We start from the raw sequence: 6,000 nt of genomic DNA, 5'->3' as shown, positions 1-6,000 counted from the left end.
GAAGTAACAGTACATCATAAGCCGACAAGCTGCATGTTTTTATTTTCTGTGATATAATTCCAGATGCTATTCAAAGCATGAATGTTGTTACATGGAAGTACAATAAGTACAGCTAGCTAGAAAAAGAGACTTCTTTAAACTAAACAACAGGCTGCAACACTTTCATATACCACCTGATGTTGTTGTTGTTTTCGTGATCTGACCTCTAGAGAAAAAATATTATAGATTGCATCATATCATTGGATGAATTCTTTTATGGTTAAATATATTATTTAGTTCTTGGTACTTTTATTTAAAACTGAGATTAAATAAATACAGTATGAAGTATATGCCCTATAGGTTGAAACCCATATGTGCACTATATGGTGCTGAATAATGAGATACATTTCACTTTAGAAACCCACTAAACTGTTAAATATATTTGTAAGAGACAATAAGCTGGTGGGGTGATGCAAATGCTGGAAAAAGAGAGCAGTGTATGATGCTGTAAGTCAACACACGCCGTTTGGCTCATTATGAATCACTGTAAGAGCCCAGCAGAGCCATAGACAGATGGGAAAACACAAGGAGTGGTGAGTCTTGCTCTGTAGGGTGGATAAAAAAAGAAAAACAACCAGTCAATACTGTGTGTGTGTGTGTGTGTGTGTGTGTGTGTGTGTGTGTGTGTGTGTGTGTGTGTGTGTGTGTGTGTGTGTGTGTGTGCGTGTGTGCTTGTGTGTGTGTGTGTGTGTGTGTGTGTAAATCAACCCTGCCTCCAAAGACAGTCTGAGATATACTGTTATGCTATTGCTGAGTCCATTCTCCAGGCAGCAGTAAATTGTCTTTGCCTCTGAGTATTGAAGCACAGAGACCTCCAGCGCAAAGCCAGTGATTACCTACAATCACACTTGCTGTGAGTATAGCCACACTAAATGACTACTGCATGACACAGTCAACGCTATTGTCTTTTATCTGAATGACTGAAAGGATTATTCCTGTATGTATTTTGAGGATTATAATTGAGAGCTGACAAAACAGACACGTTCTTATAAACAATCCATGTTTCTGGGAGAACATTGCGCAATATTGAATGTGCTTCACGCAAGTGAGAGGGCTTGACAAACCACCTGTAGGTGACACACTCACACTGTTTGTGTGTGTGTGTGTAAGGCCTCGTTTACACGAATACGTTGTAGTTTTAAAAACGTATAAGCTATGCTACGGTTACACCTTCAGTCCACACTACGCCGGAGTTTTTGAGTGCCAAAAACAGTGTTTTGAAAATGCTGAAGAAGCCGTTTTCATTCTAAAACACTGCTGCTCTGTCTCAGTGTGGATGGGGGAAAACGGAGGCGGGGCTACAAACATTCGCCTATCTGATTGGGGCTTTTTCCTGATTTGGGGCAGTTCTGTCCTGCTTGTCCAATGCTTTTAACCAATTTTATAATCATTTTAATCATTTAGATTTTACTAGTGAAATTGAGGAATTAAATATAAACTTACAGGTGGACAGCATTTTATCATACAACAAACAGATGTGCATAAGGCCTTCCTCTCAGTAAGAGTGAACAATAACAGTGGGCCAGATAATATTTGTGGTCGCACACTTAAAATTTGTGCAAGAGTCCAATTTTTGAATATATTTTTAATTGATCGTTACTAGAACAACAGGTACCTAAGGTTGGAAAGGATGCTGTGGTAGTCCCTGTACCCAAATCCAAATCAACCCAAACATTTAATCAATTCAGACCCATAGCCTTAACATCAATTGTAATGAAAATTTTTGAAAAGTTTGTGAGGTCTGAAACACCGAAAAGAACAGAGTACGCACTTAATCTCATGCAGTTTGCCTATAGGCCTCATCTGGAATTAGAGGATGCCACAATTACTTTGTTTAATCTACTTTTTAAATATTTGGAAAAAAAAAGTTTCCCATGCCAGACTTCTGTTTGTCGACTTTTCTTCTGCTTTCAACACAATTCGACCTCACATTTTAATTAGTAGACTTCTGGAACAGTTTGACCTTAGTAATAACTTGGTGGGCTGGATCCTTAATTTTTTAACTAACACTTTTGTCAAGGTGTTAGAGTGAATGGATGTTTATCTGATAAAGTTTGCTTCTCAACCGGGTCCCCACAAGGACTTCTTTTACCTCTGTTATACATCCTTTACACAAACATGTGCCAGAGCAGGTGGGAAAATAGAACCATTATCAAGTATGCTGATGACACTGTCATTGTCAGCCAACTTCATGATAAAGAAACGGGTCATGGTCTAGTACTTACTGATTTTGTTAGATGGTGTGAGGAGTCATATCTTCAGTTAAATGTTTTAAAGGTGTAAGAATTAAAATATTACAAATATTTTTGATGTCTTTGACAATTCAAAACATGAGCTGAAGACAGGGCCAATGGACTCCACAACCCACCAGGGGGGAATGCGTGAAAAACCAGTTCCTGCTGCATTTGCATCTGACTATGCTGAAACTCAGCTTCATCCCCCCAACTCACACATATGGTCATTTCAATGTTTGAATGTTCTAGAATTAACCAAACTGACTTTAACCATCATGTTTGATATCATTTGAAATGTCTCAGTGCGATTGGTACAATGGTCTCATTCTCTCAGAAATAGACATAATCAGAACAATAAATATATAACTTCAGGCATCTTTTGAACCACTGTGAGGGGTGTGACACTAAGTGTGAATGCCTTTTTTGTTATTCACACCCCCTTCCTTGAGGGAATTCTTGGATTATTTAAGGTAAGGGTTGAGAAAAACTCAGCGCGATTCTGCTTACCCAGATCAGCCCATAACATGGAGCCCAGGCTCCACGTTATGTAAAATTTACACGTTATGTGAAAAGTCAGGAATGCATCTTTTAATCTTGGAGTTATCTTTGATAATTTGATGTTTTGTATTGATCGTTTATGAATTGACTGATTGAATTTGGCATAATACATTTACCTGACTAATAAATTATCTTTTGAATTATTCAAACCTCGTGTTATTATCACTGATAAATGTTGTTGTCCATAGCACTACAAGCCACTGTACAGGTTAGTAACGGACTAAAACATGTTGGACGGAGCAGCGTGGCACGCTATACAATGTTGGTAGAGATCCGACTAACAAATTGGCATTTATTCATGTATACTTGGACTGTAAAAGGCCAACTATTTAGAACAACAAAATATTGTTGAAACTACTTTAAATGTGGATATTTAGGCCTTCATCTACAAACTTATAATCCTGCGCGATTATTATTAAAATACTTTGTCTTGATTAAGTAGATAACAGATCTATGGGGACCACATAAAAATCTCCTAAATTGAGTAAGTAGGGTTCTGCCTTTTTAGGAGAGTGGTTAATCGCCTCTGTTTAATGACCAAGACTGACAAGCTTGTATTAAGAGATTGTATACCCGGCCGGTGCAAGACTCGAGATGCTATAGGAATCTGAGTAAATGAGAATAAGGTACAGTATAATAACAAATCAAAAGAATATTCAATCATAATCTAAAATAATGTGAAAGGAAACAAAATAATCTTATCAATGTTTTATAATTGGAGTCAGATAAAACGAGGATAAATATATTAATATTCTAAACCATCTCATACTAAAATTGGAGTCAGATATGAGTTAAGTTTAATATAAATCAACATTGTGCACTGGAAAGACCGAACATGCAGTGAACCTTCATCCACCATTGGATACCGTCATGGACCAACTGGCTGGACACTACAAAGGCAAAAGATGTGATCTTTGATTTTAGGAAGGCTGCTTACACACAGATGAGCACTTCCATTAAAATTCAGACTGTGGAAAGAGTGCAATCATACAAATTCCTTGGCACAATTATTGACTCTAAACTTTTCTTTTGATGAGAATTGTGCAGCAGTGAGTAAAATGGGGCACCAGCGACTATTTTGCTTAATAAAGTTAAATTATTTCCATATTGATAAACACATGATGACTGTTTTATCAGGCTTTTTTTTAATCCGTTTTATCCTTTGCTTTGGTATCATGGATTGGGAATCTCTCGGTCAAGAATAAAAACTCACTAAATCAAATAGTTAAGTGGTCCAGTAAGCTGACCAGGGTGTCACTAGCCAACCTAGAGGCTGTGTACACCAGGCAGCTAAAGAGAATCACAAATTTAATTTTAAGTGACACCGCTCATCCCCTACACTCAGAGTTTCAGCTCCTTCGTTCAGGTCGCAGTTTTCTATTATTAAGCTGTAGAACGAAACGATACAAAAATAGTTTCATACCAGCAGCTATTAGACATTTAAGTAAGGCATAGACTGAAGCAGAGATGTTTCGGTGACTTGTATATTTTAGATCATTTTAAACATTTACTTGGGGGGTATTCTTTATGTTTATGGTTTATGTCTTAATGTTCATTTGTTGTTGTTACTATGTGAGTTCCTTTGTGTGGCACTGTTATGAGATGAGGACTCTTGACTGCAAACCAAATCTACCTTCGGGTATAAATAAAGTACCTACCTACCTACTATATTCTCTTTGTAAGCTCAAGTTTGATATGGAGAACAAACTCCAAAGGACATGTTGGGTAAATCTTCAAAGGGATCAGTGTACTTTATAACTTTATTCACATTACCAGGGCAATGTTTTTTCACTTTCTTGACAATAAAATGAAAACATGATATGAGGAACTGCTATTTTCATTTTGATATTAGCAACTTAACAGACAGCAGAAATGTTGCGCCATCGTGTAGCTACATAATTATATGAGTGTCATTTTCACTGTATGCACATTTATAACAAAACAGAGCCTATAACATTACTGCCTCCTTACATTTTCATTGAAAACATACCCTCTCTTTCACTGAATATCAGTTTTAATAATCATTAATGCTCATTATAAAAGTATAATGTACAATAAGTTTCCACAATGTAGGAAATAAAGGCAAGCAATCAGTCAATATACAAAATGTACATGGTAACATTAATTATTAATTAATCTTTGTGCTCAGCCAAAACACGTTACCTGAGAACAAGTAACAGATTCAAGAGACCAAAGTCAGGAAATATGGTAGACCCTTGATGAACAGTCCGACAAGCACAGCTCTCATATGTGTAGATATATGCTGCAGTGCATGTCAGAGTGTGTGTGTGTGTGTGTGTATGTGTGTGTGGTCACTTGATGTGTGTTTTTAGTGGTGTGGTGTAGATGGAGAGTTGTTAAGAAAGGCTGGGTGAAATGCTAGTGTGGACACGGATCAATTTCATTCTAAAATGCTGTTTTAAAACTAAACGTACTAGTGTAAACGGGGCCTAAGACAATCAAGAAGATGTGCTCTCATTGCTCTTTGTATAATTGTGTCTGCTGCAGCCACGGAACTGCAGCAAAGTTCCTTGTGTATTACACTCGAATGAGAGTATAGTTCCTATATACATTGACCTAGAAAATAGCAACTTTTTATTTTCAATTGGTCTTAGTACATGATGTAACTACAGACAATTCGAGGTTTAAATATGAAAATAGCTAAACTCTTTTGTTTTTTTGTTTTTGTTTTTTTTTGACTAATGGTCTAATCCGATTCAGATACTTATGCTAAGCTAAGTTAAAAGTGCTCCCATCAGATCCAGAGATTTACCGATTGTATTAAATGTATGAAGTAAATCTTAACTGTGTAAAAAGAGTTTTCCTTTAAATTCAATTTGATTGTTATTATTCTATTGTTAAATACTGTTAATGGAAAAGGAGTTATTATTTTATGCACTCATGGAGACCTTTTTCCCCCATTTTCAAGATTTAAGAGAAGTCTTTTGTGTCTCCAGAATGTGTCTGTAAAGTTTCAGCACAAAACACCCATCAGATTATTTATTAGACTGTTTAGAATATTGGATTTTCTGCTTTGAACACAATGTAGTTGCTTTTGTTGCCTGTGCCTTTAGTGCTAGTTTTACAGAGTGTGCCTCATGCTGCATTCACCAGACGCGGATGAAGCATCAAGTGTGCGTGATTTACATGTTAAGTCAATGCAAAAACG

The 6,000-nt window shown here is 36.6% G+C and overlaps 1 protein-coding gene across 1 annotated transcript in view; it reads left to right on the top strand.

The window, feature by feature from the left end:
* Positions 1-3,323: 3,323 nt before the first annotated feature.
* The window catches only part of cyp2x10.2 (cytochrome P450, family 2, subfamily X, polypeptide 10.2), a 147,565-nt gene continuing 144,888 nt past the window's right edge, over positions 3,324-6,000 (top strand). Inside the window, exon 1 of the mRNA XM_073906178.1 lies at positions 3,324-3,729. The gene's annotated coding sequence lies outside the window, so the exon portion shown is untranslated. The remainder of the gene's footprint in view (positions 3,730-6,000) is intronic.

This window comes from Danio rerio, chromosome 7 (genome assembly GCF_049306965.1).
Source record: "Danio rerio strain Tuebingen ecotype United States chromosome 7, GRCz12tu, whole genome shotgun sequence".
Taxonomy (NCBI): domain Eukaryota; kingdom Metazoa; phylum Chordata; class Actinopteri; order Cypriniformes; family Danionidae; genus Danio; species Danio rerio.
This window is presented reverse-complemented; position numbering and strand designations above follow the sequence as displayed.